This window comes from Pseudorasbora parva, chromosome 11 (genome assembly GCF_024679245.1).
Source record: "Pseudorasbora parva isolate DD20220531a chromosome 11, ASM2467924v1, whole genome shotgun sequence".
Classification (NCBI taxonomy): domain Eukaryota; kingdom Metazoa; phylum Chordata; class Actinopteri; order Cypriniformes; family Gobionidae; genus Pseudorasbora; species Pseudorasbora parva.
Genome location: NC_090182.1, coordinates 29414414 through 29439533, shown reverse-complemented (window position 1 = coordinate 29439533; position 25120 = coordinate 29414414). Strand labels below are relative to the sequence as shown.

The 25120-nt window shown below is 43.2% G+C and overlaps 1 long non-coding RNA gene across 1 annotated transcript in view; it reads left to right on the top strand.

Annotated features, from left to right (window-relative positions):
• Window positions 1–298: 298 nt before the first annotated feature.
• The window catches only part of LOC137092516 (uncharacterized), a 305870-nt gene continuing 281048 nt past the window's right edge, over window positions 299–25120 (top strand). Inside the window, exon 1 of the long non-coding RNA XR_010908304.1 lies at window positions 299–437. This is a non-coding gene — a long non-coding RNA (uncharacterized lncRNA). The remainder of the gene's footprint in view (window positions 438–25120) is intronic.

The following is a 25120-nucleotide window of genomic DNA, read 5'->3' as shown; positions in this document are numbered from 1 at the left end:
AGCATAAACAATCTTCAAAACTTCTCTATTTTTGTTCCTTTGAGGGTGAGTAAAGGATGATAATTTTTTTTTTTTTTTGTGGTAATCTGTTTAACACAGAAAGATACCCAGCCAACCCCATAACCCTTCATGTTGACAAAATTGACTGACTGTGGCAGCAAAACAAGGTTGCGTAAAGTGAAACTACAGTATTGGTAATTGTGAGGTGTGGGCGGCTCTGCTCTGAAATCAGTGTTCAGACTCCCCCATAGTTTTGAGCCGAGCTGTCCCACGCTGAACTGAACAGATCTGAAGCCTTTTGCTCTGGGCTGGGCTAGACCGCCTGGTACGGCGCACTCAGAGACTGAGAGAGACGCGGATACAGAACAGACAAGCCACGTTTCACTCTGCCGAATGTCGCGGAGCTGACTGCACTGAAGCCCGCTACTACTGAACCGGTAGGATGCTGAGAGTTTGCAATTCCTGAGTCATACCACTAGTGTGCATTTGTGAGCACTGAGAGCAAACAACCCACTCGCTGTGCTGTCTCAAGTGATGGTTTGCAACTTCAGCTTTAAGTTTGTTTGCTGTTGTAGTGTTTCTGAGTGGGTGTCTATTATTGTCTGGCTTTAGGTTATTTGTCTTCCCATCTTAACACAGAAGCGTAATGAGATACAAGTGTGATAAATGTGATGGATGTCTCCGCTAGACTGTGATGTGTCGCCTGTGGCTACACTCTTATATCACTCAGTCGGGAGTCCACGGCCACCGCCTGTGGATCCATAATTCTCCTTCATTTGCTCTGTGACAGATTTCTGTTTGAACTTGCGTCCCCCTGTGGTGAGATACTAATCGCTCAAAAGTACATCCCACCCTCGGCTAGCGTCTTGTGCTGTTTGTCTGAGTTTCTTTGACTGTGTAGCTGCATGTGGGCATACATGTTGTTTATGAAATTAAAAAGTGGTGTTTGTTTTCACTAGAAGAGTTTGATTGAAACTATTGAGCAGCATATTTCAAGGATGAGTTGGTGGGCTCCTTCACATGCTGCGGTTGTCAGTTCTCCTTGTGGCTGTACTTTCCAGAGTTAGTACTGCCCATTTGCTTTCTCCCTGTTAGAAGAGAAAGGTCAGTCATTGACAGAATTCTAGGTATTAACAGCTCTTGCAAAGATATTTAGCTTTTGTGTATTCAGTGCATGTATACCTGTGTGGGGTATTATCATTTATTGTGATCTCAAACTTGTTTTTCTTCAATATTTACATGCTTTGTTATATTCAAATATTTATCCGGTCTACTAATCTTCGAATTCTTTGAGATGTAATTTTCTCATTCCCACACCTGCTGTGTTGACAGGAAACCAATTTTAGGTTTACATATCTGAACTTACCTTGAATTTAAAGTTTTGATGAAAAGACAAATCATGGATTATAGGTTATATTTTTCTTGTTCTCCAAAAACATTACCTTGCAAATGAATTTTTATATGCAGGTAAGGGTATGGAGACATGTCATTACCATAGACAACTGGGATGCAGAGAACCTTAAGAGAGATCAAATTAGTTTTCTAAAACTGTATATGACAACTTCCATTTTGAGAAGTGTGGTTACCTCTGAATACTGTGCTGTGGTTGTGCTGGCAGTCTCGGTTCATATATGGGTCTGTCAGTCCACCTGCAGACATAGTCTTCTGCTTTAAAGACTTCATCCGGCTGCCTCACATGGCTGCACATGAAAGACTCAAGAAAAAGTATCTACCAGTGGAGTCTTTTTATTTTTGACTCTACTTTTGACCTTGACCTCAATAAATTAACATTAAGCTGTCTTTTAAATGCTGTCTTTCACAGTGTGCCAGCCTATCATCTTTTGCCCTCAGCTTTAATGTGTAGTTTAACTGATATTTTACATGAAGTACCTCTTTCTAGGTTTAAATTCTGGTTTGTAATTATTTTCTTTCTTTTGTATGAGGTAATGTTTCTCTCCATTTGTAAACTTGACATATTGACAAAATAGCACCATAAACTTAAAGTGCTCATATAATAATAATAATAATAATAATAATAATAATAATAATAATAATAATAATAATAATAATAATAATAATAATAGATTGTATTTATAATGCACTTTTCAATCCGAAGAATCTGAAAGTGCAACAAAGGGAACAAATAAAAACAGAGCTGATGGTGAACAGAAACAGAGCTGATGGTGAACAGAAAAAAGAGATGATGCTGAACAGAAACAGAGCTGATGGAGAACAGAAAACAGAGCTGATGGTGAACAGAAAACAGAGCTGATGGTGAACAGAAACAGAGCTGATGGTGAACAGAAACAGAGCTGATGGTGAACAGAAACAGAGCTGATGGTGAACAAAAACAGAGCTGGTGGTGAACAGAAACAGAGCTGATGGTGAACAGAAACAGAGCTGATGGTGAACAGAAACAGAGCTGATGGTGAACAGAAAACAGAGCTGATGGTGAACAGAAAACAGAGCTGATGGTGAACAGAAAACAGAGCTGATGGTGAACAGAAAACAGAGCTGATGGTGAACACAAACAGAGCTGATGGAGAACAGAAAACAGAGCTGATGGTGAACAGAAAACAGAGCTGATGGTGAACAGAAAACAGAGCTGATGGTGAACAGAAACAGAGCTGATGGAGAACAGAAAACAGAGCTGATGGTGAACAGAACACAGAGCTGATGGTGAACAGAAACAGAGCTGATGGTGAACAGAAACAGAGCTGATGGTGAACAGAAGCAGAGCTGATGGTGAACAGAAAACAGAGCTGATGATGAACAGAAACAGAGCTGATGGTGAACAGAAAACAGAGCTGATGGTGAACAGAAACAGAGCTGATGGTGAACAGAAAACAGAGCTGATGGTGAACAGAAAACAGACCTGATGGTGAACAGGAAACAGAGCTGATGGTGAACAGAAACAGAGCTGATGGTGAACAGAAACAGCTGATGGTGAACAGAAAACAGAGCTGATGGAGAACAGAAACAGAGCTGATGGTGAACAGAAACAGAGCTGATGGAGAACAGAAAACAGAGCTGATGGTGAACAGAAAACAGAGCTGATGGTGAACAGAAACAGAGCTGATGGTGAACAGAAACAGAGCTGATGGTGAACAAAAACAGAGCTGGTGGTGAACAGAAACAGAGCTGATGGTGAACAGAAACAGAGCTGATGGTGAACAGAAACAGAGCTGATGGTGAACAGAAAACAGAGCTGATGGTGAACAGAAAACAGAGCTGATGGTGAACAGAAAACAGAGCTGATGGTGAACAGAAAACAGAGCTGATGGTGAACAGAAAACAGAGCTGATGGTGAACACAAACAGAGCTGATGGAGAACAGAAAACAGAGCTGATGGTGAACAGAAAACAGAGCTGATGGTGAACAGAAAACAGAGCTGATGGTGAACAGAAACAGAGCTGATGGAGAACAGAAAACAGAGCTGATGGTGAACAGAACACAGAGCTGATGGTGAACAGAAACAGAGCTGATGGTGAACAGAAACAGAGCTGATGGTGAACAGAAGCAGAGCTGATGGTGAACAGAAAACAGAGCTGATGGTGAACAGAAAACAGAGCTGATGGTGAACAGAAACAGAGCTGATGGTGAACAAAAAACAGACCTGATGGTGAACAGGAAACAGAGCTGATGGTGAACAGAAAAAGAGCTGATGGTGAACAGAAACAGAGCTGATGGTGAACAGAAAACAGAGCTGATGGTGAACAGAAAACAGAGCTGATGGTGAACAGAAACAGAGCTGATGGTGAACAGAAACAGAGCTGATGGTGAACAGAAACAGAGCTGATGGTGAACAGAAACAGAACTGATGGTGAACAGAAAACAGAGCTGATGGTGAACAGAAAACAGACCTGATGGTGAACAGGAAACAGAGCTGATGGTGAACAGAAACAGAGCTGATGGTGAACAGAAACAGAGCTGATGGTGAACAGAAAACAGAGCTGATGGTGAACAGAAACAGAGCTGATGGTGAACAGAAACAGAGCTGATGGTGAACAGAAACAGAGCTGATGGTGAACAGAAACAGAGCTGATGGTGAACAGAAACAGAGCTGATGGTGAACAGAAACAGAGCTGATGGTGAACAGAAACAGAAACATCCCAACATCATGCCGGATGCTGATGATCCGGTGCAAACTTCAGCCCCCATGCAGCTCAAACCCGAGGTAGACCACCGAGACCACCAGTGAGCAGCCGACACCCAGAAGAGAGAGCAGTCGCAGCGAGCAACATGAAATGTCCTTCAAACCAGAAACAACCACAGCAATTCAAACATAAACATCAGAGAAGCGGTGGAAAACGGCGAATGGCGAACAACGTCCTCTCAGTAGCTGCCAGCAATCAGCAACAGTCCCAATTGTAGCTCTGACTGTTAGACTAGTCACAAACATAATAAAATAAAATAAAACCTAAATATAACTGTACAGTTAACATGATTTGTGGGTGGAGAAGCGGTGAACAGACAACGCCAGCGTCCTCTCCCCCACATTAATCAAAATTATGCTGTTTTAATGGTTACTATTTATTTTAGGTCTCCTACAATAGGTTAACATGCATCCAATCTCATAAGTTTTATTGCATCTCAGAGTCCTCATTATTTTGAAGTGCATGACAAGTGGATTTACTCCTGCAGCGCAGAAAACATGTCGACATCACAAACCAATCTCTTACAGGCCTACTGCCAAAACTTCAGAGTTTGAGGGCAAGTCAAAGTAGACATTGTTTGCAGGCAGTCAATGAAGCCCCACATAGGCTGACATTATACAAATTTATTACAAATCAGGTTTGTGCAGAAAGTAAGGCTGGACTTACTGACAACTATTATTTTATTTTTTTTGGACAATAGAACTCAGATGAAGAGCAACACATGACATATCACACAGTCATTATTTATTTAGCAAAAATAAAGCTAAAATAGAAAAAACATTGGTGACAAAGTTAGGAAACCTTACTATTAACATAGAATTAAGAGAGTAATTAATGGTCAGGCACTGCTAATCAAATGCCTTTCATAACGGATCACCTCTATAATATTGCTGATCTGGAGCATCCATCTGTGTGTTAACACAATGCCAAGGAGGAAATACATCAGAAATTATCTTAGAGAAGAAATTGTTGTTGCCATCAATTTGCAACATGTTACAGGGCCATTTCCAAACAATTTTAAATCCATCTTTTACCAGTGTGCAAGACATTCAAAACAAACACCAATCTTCCCATGAGTGGATGTCCCAGCAAATTCACCCCAAGATCAGACTGTAATGCTCAGAAAAAAGGTAGACAAAGAACTTCACCTCACACTCAATACAGGCCTAAGTTAACATTTTAAATGTTAAATTTTGTGACAATTAGAAAAATATGGGTCAAGTATATGGCATGTTTGGAAGGGTTGCCAGGAGAAAGCTCCTCTCTCTCTCTCTCTCTCTCTCTCTCTCTCTCTCTCTCTCTCTCTCTCTCTCTCTCTCTCTCTCTCTCTCTCTCTCTCTCTCTCTCTCTCTCTCTCTCTCTCTCTCTCTCTCTCTCTCTCTCTCTCTCTCTCTCTCTCTCTCTCTCTCTCTCTCTCTCTCTCTCTCTACTGTGCAAAAACATGGTAGCACAGTATAAGTTTGCAAAGTTGCATCTGAAGAAACCCTAAGACTTCTAGAACAAAGTGGAGATGTTTAGCCATAACACACAGTGCTATGTTTGCTGAAAACCAAAGGAGCACAAACACTTTATACAAAAAGTCAAGCATAGTTGAGGGGTGATGATTTTGTGCTTGTTTTTTAGCCTGCAGGACCTAGGCACCTTGTAGTCATTGAGTTGACTATGAACTCCTGTGTACCAAAGTATTCTAGAGACAAATTTGAGACCATCTGTCCGACAGCTAATTCTTGGCTAAAATTGGGTCATGCAAACAGACAAGGATCTGAAGCTCAACAGCAAATCTACAACAGAATGGCTGAAAAAGAAAAGAATGAAGGTCTTGCAATGTCCAGACCTCATCCTGCAATGCTGTGGCGAGCTGTGCATAAACAAACCTCAACTAACTGAAGCAATGTTGTAAAGAGTGGACCAAAATTCCTCCAGAATAAGACTGATAAATCATACAGAAAATGATTTTCAAGTTTTGCTTCTAAGAGTGGATCTACAGGCAATTGAATGATAAGGTGTCCCAACTTTGTCACCCATGGTTTTTCTTTTTCTTTTCTTTTCTTTCATAAATCAGTCAATTCAATTCAAATTCCAATTCATGAATTGAATGGAGGCCAATTCTGAAATTCAGACTTTTGTACAAGCCTGGTATCTATGCTTGTAATTTGTTTATTATTTTCTATGCATATGCACTATGAAAATTATTGACTGTCTATATTGTGTATAGCAACTTTTATGATTGTCCCACTAGGCTCTTTTGTTTTGTTTCCTCAATATCTGCATTGGGTTTTCTATGGCAATGGCGTTGCATTGGTTGGTATTAGCCAGTATGAGATTTTGATGGTTTGCTAATCTTAAGGAAACACATCACAGTTTCACTGTATCATGTTATTGGTATTTACAGCACTGTGTTATTTTTGGCAAGTGCAAGTAACATTTTACTTACATTTTGACTTTAAACCCTGGCTAACTGTGCTGCGGATGGCGACGTAATCTTGTGAGCTCATGCAGTGTTTTTATAAGCAATCTGCACTAAGAGCAATCTCACCAGTGTTAGTTTGAACACTTGGTATGATTTTTAAGTTGTAAGGATTTGATCTTTGTGGGGATGTTTTGTGTGTGTGTTTGAAAGAGTCTTATGTTCACCAATGCTACATTTATTTGTTCAAAAAAAATAAATAAATAATAATAATAATACATATACAGTATATTCTGCAATAGTTTTTTTCAAAATATAGGCTCAAATTTTAATATTACATTTAATTTGCAAAACAACTAATATCCCCCACTGTTTTGTATTGCCTAACACCTCTTATATGTATAGGTTTTAATTCTGTATGGTGAAGAAGTCTCTCATGAATGAAGGTCTCTTCTGCCGTCGGCACATTTTTATGTTCTTTTACTCTTTCATTCTCAGTAATCATGAAAGCTCAAAACCTATTGTGCTCACTCATCTCTCAAGAGAGTTACAGAGCTTTTGACTTTGTAAAGGACAAAGTCATGAATGATGAGCTGAATTGAATGCACAAGGTTTCTTCAATTCATACTCCTGAGCCAAGCTCTGATTTAAATCTAAAAGAGAAATGGTTGTATTTGAAGTGTAAAATGTTCTAGTTATAGAGAAGAAAACTGGGGAAACTGAATGATCGATGTTGATCAGATTGTGTGCAGATTGTAGATAAGAGCTGTTTAACTGTGGCATCCTGAATATGAACTATATCTGTGCAAATCCAAACACCTGTTTCCATCTCTGATGAAATCTAACTGCACAAGTCCATTAAAGTAATGTCAATAAAAACACAGCACAGCAGAATTCTAAATACAGTATATACAGCCTGTGTTTTGTTGTGTACTTTGCTGATTTATTATTTCTCAGTAAAACAGCTGCTGAGTTTACAATGATGGTTATGTTTTATAAGCATTTCTGAAAAATAACTAAAATTTGCTTTGGCCAAATATCCAGCCGTTAGAATGAGACTCAAGGCATCATCATACCATAAATAAACAATACTCATAAATCTGGATTTTGCCTGGCTACAGTGCTTTTACAGTTTTTTATAACTTATTTGCAATGTGTCATAAACCTGGTATATGGCATACTTCAAAAGTTATATTCATAAAAGTTTTGTTAACTGTTTTCATAGACAGAACTGACATCCATATGTTAGATTTTATGCTTTCCTTATTACAGTTCCCTTTCAGTCGGTCACGTTCGACGTACGTCAGAACTGAACCGACGAATTGGGATCTGCCCTCAGAGACCTATCCACTTCGAGTGTGTAAAAACGAGCCAATCGGAGATTGGCATGTGATCCACACATTCCACGCTCCGCCCCGCAGCGCGGGTATAAATAGGAAGTGGAATGGTAGATCAAATGCTTTCAACTTCGGAGCCGAACAGTTCAATACTGTTTCCACGAAGAGTGTTAAAGACAAGCTGAGTCTTGGAGAAAAGGAGGAACTGCCAGTGCGGGTGTCATAGCGCTTCTCAGCGAGTGACCGTATATTGTTGCAATCACTTGCATCCAAAAGAGCTTCCAAACTGTTGGTTCGCTGGGCGTTTTCCTAAAAACATTTGAGTGTCACACGCAGGCTTGCACTGTGGACTGCGTGCTGACCGCGGTCATCTCCCTGAGTGCTTCAGCACAAACTAAAAGAGCAGTTTTTCCATTCTAAAAGAGCAACACGGTTTGACCCTGCGTCTTTTTCAAGATGTCATTCAAACCGTGCATTCCTGGAATGCAACTGTTTCCTGTCCTCATTGACGGCCACGATCGCATGTGAAATTGCGATCGTGGGTGATTCATGTTCTCGCAGAAGAACATGGTCACGTCGGCGCGTTGTTCGTCTCACCCTTTTTCATAAAAGGCTTGAGTGTTCAGCGCGCCGTGTGCCGTCGAGCGGCCGGCTGACAGCGGTGGTTGTCACAGCAACCGACGCGCGTCAGTCGGTGCTCTAGATGCGCGGCCGAGACTATGAAACCTCAGATGGGGTCGAGTCCCTTCGCCTATCCCCCGATCTAGTTCATATTCTGGTGTTACTGGAAAAAGGACTACTTTGGCTGATAAGCGCTGGTGGCCTAAGGATTACAGTGGGACTTCCCCGCCGGGTAAACCCCTTCGGGCCCCCACTCCTCTATCGCATCAAAAGCATGCTGAGACTCTGTTTGTGGGTGGTACGGATTCTCTCATGAGAACATGACCACGTCAGGGCATTGTTCGCCTTGCCTTCTTCATTGAGGCTTGAGCGTTCAGTGCGCTGTGTGCCGTTCTGACGGCCACGTTCACTGTCTCACATGCCTGCTTGTAGTGAGAGATGGAATCGCTGGTCCTGGAAGAGAAAAGGGCTTAGCGTTTCATTTTTTTGCTCTGGCAGAGGACAGATGTCAATTGCTGCATCGGAGAGAGGGAAATATGGAGGGTCAAAAGGGCCAAAAATGAGAGAAAAAAAAAAAAAAAAAAGTATCATTGTTTTCCCTCTCTCACTGCCCTCTGCCCTGCACGCATGAGGGTAGTCCCAGCCCAGGGGTTGTGCAGGAACTGCGTGCGGTATTGGCCCTCGCCCTAGGGGCGATGAAAATCACTGCACGCTCCCTGGGTCAGGCGATGTCCACACTAGTGGTCCAGGAACAGGGGGCTAACCCGGCAGATATGCGTAAGGAAGGCCTGTCTGTCGGGCTGGCCTCCTCGGCGACGCCATCGAGAACTTTGCCCAGCAGTTCTTGGTGGCCCAGAAGCAGACAGAGGCGTTGCATCAGGGTGCCGACGACGAGCTGCTCGGTCGTCGGTCGTGGCGCCTCTGCCGGCTTGTCGCCGAGGGCATCCCCGCCTGCGTCCGCTCCACCCTGCTAGAGCCGAGCAGCAGCCTCCACTGGAGGAGCAGGGTGCCGGGCGCGAGGGAGGCGCCCAACCCGTCCAGGGCCCCGCTAACCGGCAGGCAAGCGCAAGGGGACGCGGCCCTGAGACGGACAGGCTGGGGAGAACAGGAGCTGCTCGGGGGGAGGTGATATTCGTATCCCTCCCCCACCCCCCCGGAGGAGGACCGGGGGGCCCTGACTGGTTAACGTTCTGCCACTGGCTCTCCGGAGTCCAGCGGTACCCACATATTCAGAGCAGTTTCCTCTCTCTCTGGGCCTCAGAGGGCCAGGTTGGAAGTGTGCGACGCCCCCGGGCCTTGCTACTTCCTTCCTCCCCTCTCTCGCCAGGGGGCAGTAGTGTGGGCATCGAGACCGCCCCTGGGCCTTCTCACCCACTCTCTGCCCCTCCTGGGAAGACTCAGACAACACTCCGGGCCGCCCACGGGCCTCCCGAGTCGGGTCTGAGCATCCCACCTCTCTGCCTTCGGGCAGCGAGCAGTCGAGCGGGCTCCGAGGACGCCTCCGGGCCTTCTCACCCGCTCCCTGCCCGCACCAGGAGTGCTCGCGCGACACTCTGGGCCGCCTCCGGGCCTCCCGAGTCGAGCCAGAGCTCTCCGTTGCGCTGCCCCACCCCGGGCATGTCTGTGGTGCCGTTGGTCCCGCTGGTACGGTCCCTGGGAGCGTGGCTACAGCTCCCTCGACCGTCCCGTTGGCTCATCCGTACCATCAGACTCGGCTACGCGATTCAGTTCGCGCGCCGGCCACCCAAGTACAAGGGCATCCTCTTCACCTCAGTGCGAAGCAGCGATGCTCAAGTCTTGCGGTCAGAGATCGAGGTCCTACTGGCGAAGGACGCGATCGAGCCGGTTCCTCCAGCCGAGATGAAGTCAGGGTTCTACAGTCCCTACTTCATCGTGCCCAAGAAAGGGGGTGGGCTCCGGCCAATCCTGGACCTGCGCTTCCTGAATCGGGCCCTGCACAAGCTCCCGTTCCGGATGTTCCCGCAGAAACGCATTTTTCAATGCATCCGTCCCCAGGATTGGTTCGCAGCGATCGACCTGAAGGACGCGTACTTCCATGTGTCCATACTCCCTCGACACAGACCGTTCCTACGCTTGCGTTCGAGGGGAGGGCATACCAGTACAAAGTCCTGCCCTTCGGGCTGTCCCTGTCGCCTCGCGTCTTTACGAAGGTCGCGGAGGCAGCCATTGTTTCACTCCGAGAACGCGGCGTTCGCATTCTTAACTATCTCGACGACTGGCTCATTCTCGCCCAGTCTCGGGAGCAGTTGTGCGAACACAGGGACATGGTGCTCAGTCACCTCAGCCTGTTGGGCCTTCGGGTCAACCGAGAGAAGAGCAAGCTCTGTCCTACGCAGAGAATCTCTTACCTCGGTATGGAGCTGGATTCGGTCAGCCAGACTGCGCGCCTCACAGAGGAGCGAGTCAGGTCGGTGTTGAACTGCTTGAATATGTTCAAAGGCAGAACAGCGGTCCCACTGAAACTTTTTCAGAGGCTCCTGGGGCATATGGCATCCGTAGCCGCGGTCACGCCGCTCTGATTGCTTCATATGAGACCGCTCCAACACTGGCTTCATGGCCGAGTCCCGAGGTGGGCGTGGCAGAGCGGCCAGTACCGGGTCCCAGTGACTCCTTACTGCCGCCAAACCTTCAGCCCGTGGTCCAACGCTTCGTTTCTCCGGGCCGGGGTGCCCCTAGAACAAGTGTGCAGGCATGCTGTGCTGTTCACGGATGCCTCATCCACGGGTTGGGGGGCCACGTACAACGGGCATGCAGTTGCGGGTCTGTGGACGGAACCGCAATTGCATTGGCATATCAATTGCCTCGAGTTGCTAGCAGTACACTTGGCACTGCGCCGCCTCAAGGGGCCGCTACGTGGCAAGCATGTACTGGTCCGTACGGACAGCACGGTGGCCGTTGCGTACATCAACCGTCAGGGTGGTCTACGCTCCCGTCGCCTGTTCCAACTCGCCCGCCACCTGCTCCTGTGGAGTCAGAAGCATCTGAGGTCGCTTCGGGCCATGCATGTCCCTGGTGCGCTGAACCAGACAGCCGACGAGCTCTCTCGGCAGCCAGCACCTCCGGAAGAATGGCGACTCCACCCCCAGGCGGTCCAGCTGATATGGGACCAGTTCGGAGCCGCACAGGTAGACCTGTTTGCCTCTCCGGACTCGACCCATTGCCAGTGGTACTATTCCCTGACCGGGGGTACCCTCGGCACAGATGCACTGGCGCACAGCTGGCCCCGGGACCTACGCAAGTATGCGTTTCCCCCAGTGAGCCTTCTTGCACAGACCCTGTGCAAAGTCAGGGAGGACGAGGAGCAGGTCTTGTTAGTTGCGCCGTATTGGCCCAACCGGACCTGGTTCCCAGAACTTACTCTCCTCGCGACAGCCCCTCCTTGGCCCATTCCCCTGAGGAAGGACCTTCTTTCTCAGGGACGGGGCACTCTATGGCACCCGCGTCCAGACCTCTGGAATCTTCATGTCTGGTCCCTGGACGGGACGTGGAGGTTCTAGATGGACTACCACAAGCAGTCGTAGATACCATCTCTTCAGCTAGAGCCCCCTCTACGAGGCGCCTCTATGTACTGAAGTGGAACCTGTTCGTTGAGTGGTGTTCTTCCTGCCAGGAAGACCCCCGAAGGTGTTCGATTGGTGTTGTGCTTTCCTTCCTGCAAGACGGGTTGGAGCGAAGGCTGTCTCCCTCCACCCTCAAAGTGTACGTCGCCGCAATAGCGGCGTATCACGACGCAGTCGAAGGTAAGTCCGTCGGAAAGCACGACCTAATCGTCAGGTTCCTCAGAGGTGCGAGGAGACTAAATCCTCCTCGTCCATCCTCGATACCCTCTTGGGACTTGGCTCTAGTGCTCAGAGCACTTCAGAGCCCTCCCTTCGAGCCGTTGGAGTCCATTGAGATTAAAATCCTGTCAATGAAGACAGTGCTCTTGACTGCTTTGGCCTCGATCAAGAGGGTGGGGGACCTGCATGCACTTTCGGTCAGCGAATCGTGCCTAGAGTTCGGGCCTGGTAACTCTCACGTTGTCCTGAGACCCAGGCCCGGATACGTGCCCAAGGTTCCTACCACTCCCTTCCGGGACCAGGTGGTGAACCTGCAAGCGCTGCCTTCGGAGGAGGCAGACCCAGCCCTGGCTTTGTTGTGTCCGGTCCACGCTCTTCGCGCTTACATTGACCGGACCCAAAGCTTTCGGACCTCAGAGCAACTCTTCGTTTGTTACGGAGGCCAGCAGAAGGGAAAGGCTGTCTCCAAGCAGAGGTTAGCCCACTGGATAGTGGATGCTATAGTCTTGGCTTACCAGTCCCAAGACGTGCCTTGCCCGTTCGGTGTAAGAGCACACTCCACTCGGAGCGTTGCTTCTTCCTGGGCGCTGGCTCAAGGCGCCTCGCTGACAGACATCTGTAGAGCTGCGGGCTGGGCGACACCTAACACGTTTGCTAGGTTTTATAGCTTACGTGTAGAGCCGGTATCTTCCCGCATCCTCGCCCCTGGTGGCCAGGAGCGCTAAGTGCCCGTTCTAAGTGTCGGCTTGCAACGCCACTCCCGCCCTCTGGGCCGGATACGTGCGTTTATTTGTCTCCAGTTGTGTTCCCCGGGAAACCGGCTAACCCTGTCGAGCTCCTCCGTCACCCCATGCGGTGTCAGACGTTGCGGACCGTCTGACGCTAGGCCTGCACCCGTATGCTTGTGGAACGTGGTTGTAGGCTGGGTTCCATATGTAGCGGTTCCCTCACGGCAACCCCATATGTGTATTCGTCCACGGTATCAGCTACCCTTCGGGCTAGCTCCGTGTCTTTCCCTCGACAGAGCCAGCTCTGTCGTCTCTGGGCGTGTTCTTTCCCCCCTTCAATTAGGTTGGAACCACCCCAGAGACTGCCATATGTTGCACTACCCTGCCAGGTTAGTCCTTATGTGTATTCCGCCACCACTCCTTCCCTGAAGGACGTGGCCCCGCAGCGTACCTCTTCCGAGAGGGCACGCTTCCCAGCGGTCTATGGTCACTCTAAGTGGGTCTTGCAAAAACAGCAGTGACTGACCTCCCTGCTTGGAGCCCTGACTTCCGTACCATACTAGACGGTCCAGTGCGCTCAAGCAGGACGCTGGAAGGGCCAGCATCCTGGCGTTTTCCAAAGGGATCCCAATTCGTCGGTTCAGTTCTGACGTACGTCGAACGTGACCGACTGAAAGGGAACGTCTCGGTTACGTATGTAACCCTCGTTCCCTGAGGAGGGAACGGATACGTACGTCCCGTCGCCAGGAGCTGTGCTTCAGCTAGGAGCCCAGTCACGGATTCGGCTCCTCAGTTGAAAAAAGCATTTGATCTACCATTCCACTTCCTATTTATACCCGCGCTGCGGGGCGGAGCGTGGAATGTGTGGATCACATGCCAATCTCCGATTGGCTCGTTTTTACACACTCGAAGTGGATAGGTCTCTGAGGGCAGATCCCAATTCGTAGGTTCAGTTCTGACGTACGTCTCCGTTCCCTCCTTCAGGGAACGAGGGTTACATACGTAACCGAGACGTTTTTCTAAACTCTTAACATTTTTTTTTTACTTAACAGACAATTTTCTTCTCAAAAACACATTTTGTCAAATATATAATAACTCTTTGTTTCAAAATAGAACACAATTTTTTTCTCTGCACAAAACACTGGAAATCTGACTTAAAATTGTATTATCCTGTCAAAGAATAACACTTGTTTTCACTTCAAAAGGTACATGCAGTCATCAAAGTATACCAGGTTTCAAAATTCTGGCTATTGTTAACATTACAAAAACTGCATAGACTTTTATGTTTCAGTTTTACAGGTATTTCCATGCAAAGCATGCAATCCACCGATTTTGCAATGAATTTCTTGGTTGGGAACTGTATGTTCGCATTCAAAAGCATTCCATTAAAAAAGCAAATCTGTTTTTTTTTTGTTGCCTTTAGTGTTTACTACAGGAGGTACAGTTGAAACACGGTGTAATAGAAGAGAAAAAGTTTTACAGTATTGCTTACAGTGACCACATGAAGAGCATTCTGAAAAAAACAAAAAAACAGAACAAAAAAATAATGAATAAGTTTGAGCCTATTAAGTATTGAGCCTGACTCAATGAATCATTTAACTGGAACCATTGACTTCGATAGTTTTTTTTTTTTTTTTACTACTATGGAAGTCAGTGGTTCCAGTTAACTGTTTGGTTACTGACATTCTTCAAAATATCTCCTCTTGTGTTCAGCTGAAGAAATAAATTCATACAGGTTTGAAACAACTTGAGGGTGAGTAAAGGATGACAGCATTTTCATTTTAAAGTGAACTATCCCTTTAAGCATCAAATCAGCATATAAAATGATTTCTGAGGGGCCATATGACCCTAAAGCTTCAGTTTTGCCATTACAGAAATAAATTATATTTTAAATAAAAAATACAGCCTGGTTGAACATAAGAGACTTTCAAAAAAAAGACTTTCTTTCCTTAATCTTTTAAACAGTGGTCTAAGTCTCTTATACAAGTCATATTGTTTATTATATGTCCATATCTTTTAACAAATAGCCTACCATCCATAGAAAATTATTTTACAGTTGAGTGTGTCATAATTAGGTAGACACAACACGACTATGTCATTGCATCATACTGTCATCCTATTTCTTTTTCTCTCAACGTCTAAATTTTTAAGATAGCATGTTAAAAGTACTTAACACTAGACACCTAATGCTGTAGCTTGACGCTTCACTGCATAGCAGTTCACATAGCAGTTTCAGGATGGATGTCCTATTAACAACGTAACTGTGCTGAAAGGATACAAAAGAAAAAAATAAAATAAATTGCATGCATATAAAATGTTTTGATTAGGTTTGCTAGGAGTTAATTAGAAAAGGGAGCTGTGCTGTACTTCCTTATTTTCAAACTCAATTGCTGGATGGACATTAGATGTAGCCCCACCGTTCTCTCCTACTGTGCTGACAACGTTTTTGAGCTGTTTAATTAAGCCTATTGAGTTTGCATTGACAGACATGTATTATAGAACCGGTGGACAAACCCTGCATCATGCGCTCTGGTGGCTTGTTAATTGCTCGAGGTTTAACTGGACATTGCTCTGTAATTGCATCAGCGTCCAGAGCTTTCATTTTGACGCGCCACTTATTTATTACCTCACCCCGCCCCGTGTTCAGAGCCACACAGAATCCATCACACCCTTATTGACGGCCAGGCACAACATGAGAAACCAGACCAGGCCAGTGTTTACTCATCAGTGTCTGTGGGGCAGCACGAACACTTGCCAGCATTGTGCAATCTAGTGTGGCTCTGACCTTGTTATGGATATTATTGCTCTATTGACTCTGTCATTAATGGCAAGCCTCTCATGTTTCCTCCCTACGGCGAGGACTTTGGTCCTGAAGTGTCTGTTTTTTTCTCTCCCTGCACCCAGTGATATTGACTTCATTTTCCATTACTTTTACCTTAGGCTGGGTACAGAGCATCTCCTAATCAAATGTAATTGATTGGTACACTGCTGAACAGGTTTGCTTTATGGTAGCCTTTAGATCAAGGCACAAGGGAGGAGCAGAAATTACTGCCCTACTTATTTTTTAAAAACAACTGGAAATGGCATTTGTTTGATCCAACCTGCTGCTTTTTAGTTGAAAGCCAGTCGATTTAATATGAAAAATTGTGCAGTCTCTTTGAAGAGGTTTTTTTTTTCTTCTTTCTCCCTGGGTTGTTTGTGACACATAACACACAGAGTACTGTGTGTTGTGTACTTGTACTGTGCCTGTCTGCGTTGGTTTTAAGCAATACTGATTAATAACTTTTTCTCCCTTTCTTTTAGATCTGAGTGATATGGCCAGAAAAATGATCATGATACAAATGTGTACATGTCAAATATTTTGTTTATTTAATTTATAGGCAGATTTTTGCTCCTAAGTAAAAGTTGTAGAAACCAGACAGTTGATTTAAATTATTCTCTATTGTCAAAACATAACAAATGCCTTACAGGTTTGAGGTCTTTACGCTTTTCTTACGCTTTTCCTTAAAGGTGCCCTAGAATGATTTGAAACAATATGTTTAATTGTTCTCTGATATCTACATAGAGGGTATGTGGCTTATTTAAGGGCAAAATTTGTCCAGACACAGTTTTACAGGTCCATTTACAACCCTATAAATTGTCCCTAGGATGTAATGCTCTGTTTTTGCCTTATTTGGAAGGGTCATGAATATTAATGTTGAGCTCTGCTCTGATTGGCTTATTTCAGCAGCTCACAGCAGTTCAGTGAAGCGGCTCGTGAGTCCTGACCGTCCTGACAGAATACAGACCGACTAAATGACACTTTAAGCAAAACATCTCAATGGAGATTGATAAAATGCAGCCTTGCGTGTTTCCGGTTGCCAGATTTCAGTCTTTTAAATCCCCAAATTGGATTTATTCATGTTTATATAACGTTAGTCACAATGTAGTCTACGCAGTGACTGTGATATACTCTGAAAGCATGCAAAAGCATCATAGGCCCGTCGTTTTAACTTATATGGTGTTAAAGGTGACGTTGCTAGAAGGATCAAGTGAACGATCTGTGCGTTAAGCAACATATATCGTTGTATTTTGAAATACAAAATAATATTACCCTTTGTCATTAGACACACTCTTTAGTTTGGTATGGTTCTTGGAGTTTCCTATTGTTACTGTACTAGCATCTTGCGTTATCTAGTCTCTCTAAGAAACTTGAAATTTAATCAGAAATTGTTTAAACAGTCAATAAGTGGATAAAATCACTACTTACTGCTTGTGGGAATATAGTTGCCACTTTTTTCAGTTTAAGATGCTGAGCGAAGTTTGCTTGAAATGGGCCGAGCAAACGAACGATCTTGAATTAAATTGTTGTGGTATCGGATTATAAACATCAACCATGACTGTTGACATTTTTTGTCTGTGGGAAGGGTAGAAAAGTCTCCTGCACAGCCTGGAACATCACATGTGTCCATAAGAGAAGTTTGTTTATCTGCAGTTAATGAAGTCTCGATGATTCGGCTGCAGTTCCGCCTGACAATGAACACGTTTGGACAGATGCAAATGTTGGGGGCGTGCATATAAATGATCCCCAACGCTTGCGTCACGGTTGGGTTTATGTTGTGAAGCACTTTTTTTTCCTTGGTGTTTTTGATTTACGAGATTTACATAAGAAGTAGGAGGCAATGGTGTTTGAGAGTCACAGTATGTGATGTCCATGTACCGAACTCTTATTATATCACTAAGGCAAGGTTAATTCAATTTTTCATTTTAGGGCACCTTTAAAGGAACATGCCAACTTTTTGGGACTTTAGCTTATTCGCTGTATCCCCCAGAGTTAGATAAGCCCATACATACCATTTTTATACTTTGTGTTGGGTATTATCATTATACCATACTTTTATTATACATACTTGCTTCCATACCATGTGTGCAGTGGCACAATGATATTGCACAGTGCATGAAAACAGGCTAATTTCCATCAACATAACCAACGTGACAACCTGTTTGTACAGACAGCGTGGTGGGACTATTTTCAGGCTCTATGTAATATCATTGCACCTCAATGGCTCATTCACTCACTGATTCACTCACTGATTCACTCACTGATTCACTCAATGACTCACTCACTCTGACTCACTCACTCACTGACTCACTCACTGACTCACTCACTGACTCACTCACTGACTCACTCACTCACTCACTCACTCACTCACTCACTCACTCACTCACTCACTCACTGACTCACTCACTCACTCACTGACTCACTGACTCACTCACTCTCTGACTCACTCACTTACTCACTGACTCACTGACTCACTGACTCACTCACTCACTCACTCACTCACTCACTCACTCACTCACTCACTCACTCACTCACTCACTCACTCACTCACTCACTCACTCACTCACTCACTCACTCACTCACTCACACCTTTCTTCGCTACCTTTCTTGTGAAAATGTAAAAAAAATATTATGATTGTTAGATTTGTTGGAGCCTATACATGTACAGTATGCTTCATATTTCCTCCATGATCAGTTTCTCCCTAGCTCTAGCCTATGTTGCACAGAGCATGAATAGTAAATCTCTTTTTACTGCAGGGATTCTCACAAATAGAGCTCATTCAGCACATTGGACAGCTCCATGGCCACACCATTAACCCTACAGTCACATAAAGCACACCAGTCATCGTCATACACCAGAGTCACGGCCCATCTAAAACCCAGGCGCGCACACATAGCCAGCTGGGGTATTTGAAGGAGCCCAAGAGGCTGGAAGTGAGTTATAGGCAAGACTGTCACCCAGCGGAGGAAGATGGTGGGATCGATTCCCAGAAATCAGCAGAATCCTACTTGGCATATTGAGCACGCTCATCTGTCTCCTTGACATAATTGTTCCTTTCTTGTTACTTTATGTTCTAATCAATCAGCTATGAGTAAAATGCCAATTACAGTGTCGATTGATACAACCAATGGAGAAAGCAAGAATTATTGGATGTAACATTACTGCAAATTGCCATTTAGAGTTTCACTCTTTCTGGGAGGGGAATAATGGGTAATAATCAAGAAATAACGTCTGATGTATTGAGTTATATTTCACATTTAATTGCAAAACTGTGTGTAAGGGAGTAGGGCAGACTCATTAATGCATCCTTTCCCATCATGTCTTAAAGTGTTGGACTCGTTGCAAGAAACTTCATTGTGATATTTTAAACAACCCAGTGGAGTAATGGCCAGCGGGTTTGAATGAGCCATTATATTGGGTGATTCATTATTGTAATTACTGTATAAACATTGGCTATGGACTGATTATGAGGTACTTTTGTTGATGGCCAAATTTGTTTCATTAGGCAAAATATCCTATTCATAACTTGGTAAGTTTTAGGGACAGTGTGTTTCCTGGTTCCAAGAAACAGTTAGTAGATGCAGTTAATGATTTGACTCCCATTATTCCAAGGATAAGAATACAATATGATGGACATATCATGGACACATAGAAATAAGAGACTTTTTAAATAACGTGCGTGAGCAAGAAGACATGTCAGGAGGTTCTTAAGAGGTGTCAGTCAAGTGTCATTTAATGGAATTTTTATGGACTGTGTGTGTGCAAAACAGATGGTGCAGCTTCTAGACATAACCAATGAACTGTCTGTCTGGTGCTCATTAATTAGCTTAGCTCAATCAAATAATTTAGTTTGCCCATATGTTCTCCAGAGGTCTGGTATATTCAGCTGTTCTTCTGCTCTTCTGGAAGCCCACTGTGCACCATGAGTCTGGTTTCTGACATTTTGTATTAAGGCCTCAGGGTGTTAGAGGCTCAGAGACTATACAAGCTGAATAAATAGAATAGGGTTCGGAATCGAAAATCAAATCACATACTTTTTTTATAAATTAATTCCTTATTGATTCCTTTTTAGAGTATTTTTTTTTTTTTTTAAACTTCAAACTCAAATTCAAGTGCAAGAAGACCTGCACACTCTGTTTTCTGTGCTGCACACACACCCCACAAGTGCACACAGAAAGGCAATTATTATACTGTAGTGTGCGATTCTTAAATGTAAAAAATAATCAATGACTCTAGGATTGAATAATTGAATGAATAGATTGTATATTTTTGTATTATTTGTAGTTCAGCTTTACTTCGTTGTAAAGGCAACACAAAAGGTGTTCTCTGGACATAAGTCACACTTGATTATCACTGGCATCAAGTCAAAATTACATTTTTCAGAAAAAAAAAACACTTTTGTGCTAACATGCAGCCCTTCATTGAAGGTGCATTAAAGCCTCCATGCAAATCAATAAATGGGTTTTACATGAGCTCATTTGTAAATATTAAGATCTGAAATGAGCTCACTGACCAAGCTGACCAGTGTGACAGATTATTTTTTAATAGTAATAATTCTGTTTCCTAGTCATTCACATACCGAGCAGCACTAATAGCTGAACATTAATTCTAGATATTGCTCATTCCCTACCTACTGTCATATTCTCCTGAACGCTCCTCTCTCTGCGTTCCAGCTACTGTCTCCTGGCTGGACCGCAGCAGCCACTTCATCAAAATCAACTGCTGGAGAGTGCCAGAGATTACCCACAGGAAAATACCACTGAGCCTTAAATAGCAATCAATTTTTCTGACTTTTCTCTGACGTGAGCTGTGATAAGCGCTAGCTTGCACTAACATGAGGATGGCACTGAGAGAGATAGATGGAAAAAGCAATAAGACAAAGAATGTCTGTTCCTGAAGCATGAAAGTGTTTTTTTTTTTTTTTACAAAAAAATAAAAATAATAATTGAAAAAATAGATCATGGTTTCCACAAAAGTATTAAGCAGTAGGCTACAACTGTTTTCAATGTTAAGAAATGTTTCTTGAGCAGGTTAGTTCAGGGTTTGTTCACCCACAAGGGAAAATTCTATCATTATGTTCAAAACCCGTAAGACCTTCATTCATCCTCCGAACACAAATTAAGATACTTTTGGTGAAATCCGTGAGCTCTCTGACCCCTCCACATAGACAGCTATTTAATTAACACATTCAAGGGCCAGAAAAGTAGTAAAGACATTGTTAAAATTGTCCTTGTGAGTGCAGTGGTTCAATCTTCATTTTCTGAAGTGACGAGAATGACAGAGTTTTGTACCCTGACAGAGTGACCAGGACCCTGACGCAAAGTGGAGGTGTACATTATCCCTCTTATTACACGGCTATACTTGTCTCAAGTAAATTAGACACAAAATTTTGTCTTGAGTTTAAATATTTTATTAGGTCTTACACAAAGCTTCCCTGAATAAAAACAGTTCCAAACAGTTCCAAAATGCTTTAAGCCTTTATCTATTTCTGAAGATTTGTTTTGTTTTTTCCATATATGTTGACATTAATGCTGAAAGGGATAGTTCACTCATAAATGAAAATTAGCCCATGACTTACTCACCCTCAAGTCATCCCAGGTGTATATGACATTCTTTTTTTCAGATAAATAAAATCTGAGTTATATTTAAAAAATCCTGGCTAATCCAAGCTTTGGCCGTAGCTCTGATTTTGAAGACCATAAAAATACATCAGTTCGTCAAATAACACTCCACACGGCTCTGAGAGCTTCTGAAGCGAACCGCTGCGTTTGTGTAAGAAAAATGTCCATATTTAAAACTTAAAGCTCCAGCCGATCGTCTTCCATGGAAAAAGTGCATTCTTGGAATTCAAGATACATATGGCCTTTTGAACTGCAGATGCACTTAACACTTTTCCCATAAATTTAATACAGTATGCGATCGGACGAAATGCCATTATTAACCCGCCAGAGTCGTGTGGAGCACATTATTTGATGGACAGATGCCTTTTTTTTATGGACTTCAAAGACAGAGCTACATCTACTGCCATTAAAAAGCTTGGATTAGCCCGTTAAGCATATAAGTAGTACTGGTCAAGATAATTTGTAGTACCTGGATAAGCGGTGTATTATTCTACTTTGGCGGTTGTTGTCTGGGAATAACATACCGCTGAAATGTGCAATTGACCAATCAGAATCAAGTATTTCACAGAGCTGAGCAATAAACAAAAATAATGACTTTATTCAGCAATTTCTTCTGGTCTGTGTCAAGCTTTTGACGTAGTGTAAACAGTAGAACGCTTCCAGGTTCTACGTCAGAATTACCCATGTGCCTGCGTCGTGGTGCGCACGTGAACAGCGACGGCCAATGGCAAACTGGTGTTCTGGAAGCACTGCATTAACATACATCAGCAGCGTAAGAGTCTGATACAGAAGAAATTGAAATCGTTATTTTTGTTTGTTTTTTGCGCAAAAAAGTATTCTCATTGCTTAATAACTTTATTTAAAAAATGTATTTACTGGCCCTTGAAAGTGTTATATGAAATGGCTGTCTATGGAGAGGTCAGAGAGTTCTCTGATTTCATCAAAAAGATCTTAATTTGTGTTCTTAATTTGGGTTTAGCTGTCTTTGAAGAGTCCATGCCATGGCAAATCTGCTCTGTTTTCCATGTGGTGGACCAACAGCATTGGGTAAGTGCTTATTTATATTTCACATTTCATACAAAATAGTAATTCAGTGCTTCACACAAAAAATAATTAAAATGTAAATAGAAAATAAAAATATATAACCCTACTGAATCTAGAGTAGAAGAAAATGGAGAGTAAGGTTCGCAATTTAATTGTCAAATGGAAATATTCCCATCAACACTTTGTTGTCTGTCAGAACGGATTTGAATGGATCTCTCTTGCGCTGGAGGGTTTACTAGTTAAAGTAACTGTCCATTTTAACAGTACCCTTGCAGACAAATTTTCCTGGATTGACACCAGGGCTTAAAATATTTGTCAGGTAACTAGCAGCAAAGATGTAGGAATATAAGAAAGGAGCAGCAACGATGGAAAGAAGCCATTCTTTATTAAAACTGATATCATGTGAAGAAGCCTTTATATTTTGGGTTTTTGTTAACAGGATGTGTGCATATGCTGCCCCGTGGTTCTGATGAGAGCTGTAGGCACTGACATGTGCTGTATATCTGATTGCTCCCATCTCTGCTTGATTGGTGTTTAACCTGTGGGTCGAGCACAGAGGAACCTTCAATCAAATTAACTTCGCCCATGTGGCCTATGCTTTCACTGAAATTACTTTCTTGGATCTTTGTCTCCTATTTCCATACTGTCATCAGGTTTAGCAGTGTTTGAGTACAGGTGCCATTCATTTATTGATTGATTTATTGCATGAGAAATTAAACAAAGAGTGTTGGGACTTTCAAAGCCAAAGAGTGATGTTATGATGTTGGCTGTGGCTTTCTTCAGTGGTGCCAGTGTTCCAGCTATGGATTTATGCGGATTGTGGTGCTGTGGAATATATGATTTGTTTGTTTGGTTCAGGTTGTGAGTTCTAGGATGCTGTTAGTGCAGCAGAGAAAGAGTGGAGGCCGTTCTTTGAAACTTTCAAACCAACTTCTGTTTTCCCAAACTCCTCTTCCTCTCCTCTCTCGGGATCCATCCTCCCCCTCTTCAAAGACCATTGCTTCTTACGATCATTGTGTTACAGGGTGGAGGTTTTCTATCTCTTTTCCTTTGCTGGCTCGACCCCTGTTCTCTTGATATTCAGCGGCCAGAGAGGTAAGCTTGCTGTCGATTCTCTTTCTTAACTTACAAGATATCAGAAGTTGGTGTCAGATCTTCAAAGCAAGTTTACTGCCTAAGTTACCTGATGACGCATCAAGATTTATTTATTTTTGGGTGCTTTGAGCAGTCAAGCCCAGAAGGAACAGTCCATCTCCGCCCTCAGCTTTCAACATTTTCTTCTTTATATATATCAACTTAAATGGCATAAGTTTTACCCTGTGTGTCAAAAAGACACTCCGTGACCATATAAAGACAATGGGGCACGTTCCCTCATTTCACATATGCACACACATAGTATAGATTTATGTTGGCTTTTGGAATGCTGGAAAGAAAAGGGTTCGGTGGTTGCAATATATGTACTATTATTGTGTGTACAAATGTTGTGTAAATGTTATATTAGACTTCCCTATAACTTCACTTTAAAAAAAATTCTCTCCAGTCTCCAGTTGAACATTTTCTAGTGACTGATCACATCTACATTTTTGAGTTCACATAAATTCAATTTGGCCAATTGAAAAATGTAGACGTGAAAAGTTACTAGAAAAGGTTCAATTGGAGACCTGAATCTTTTTTAACAAACAGTGTTGGTATGTTCTGTAGGCGGGGCCACGATGATGAGATGGCCACCGTAACATACAGTTGTCAGGTGTGGGGAGAGTGGCGTGAGCGTGGTCAGAGTACCACCACTTTAGTCTGTGTGGTTCAACTGTTGTATAGTTTCCTGTATTGTATAGTTTTATTTTTTTCTTCGATTTATTTTAGTTTGTAGCACTATTTTTTCTGCACTGTGAGTGTCTATTCACACTAAGTTCAAATAAAGTGCCTTATTCGCAAGTGCTATTTGCACTAGCTCTGCCTAACAACGCCTGGCTGTGCAAAACAAGATGTGGCAAAAAAAAAATCGCCCATAACTCAACATCCTCAGTGGTGCAATCAGTAAATCGTATGGCTTATGTTGTTTTGTTGCGATCAACATGGCTTCGAATCTGCCTTTTGCAGAGCTTGCTCTTCTCTCTTTTCTCATCACAAATCACATCAGAAAAGGCATTTATTTTCAATAAAAATTAAGAAAATGTTCTAAATGTGGAAATAAAGTACCTAACAAAATGCTTAATTATAATAAAAGCATTTATTGGGTAGGTTTATGGATAGGTGTAGAGAGGGCTTTTAGAGTTCCTTTAAGGCGGCATCCATTTAATAATTTGATGAAATGAAAAAAATAATTCACACTCTGTTATTATTTCATCCTGTTAATGTACAACAATAATGAGATGCAAATTGTTTGTATCTGTCAAAATAAAGTAAAAATTACATGTAATTACTATTTATATTACAAAGAACTGCAACTTTATATGGTGTAAATAGCATATATCATTTTTTTCACTTAGTAGAATCTACAGCTATTTGCACTTAGTGTAAATATCATCTATCTCTAAGAAAATATGTGGATTTCACTGAGTGTTAATAAAATTCAGTGCCACT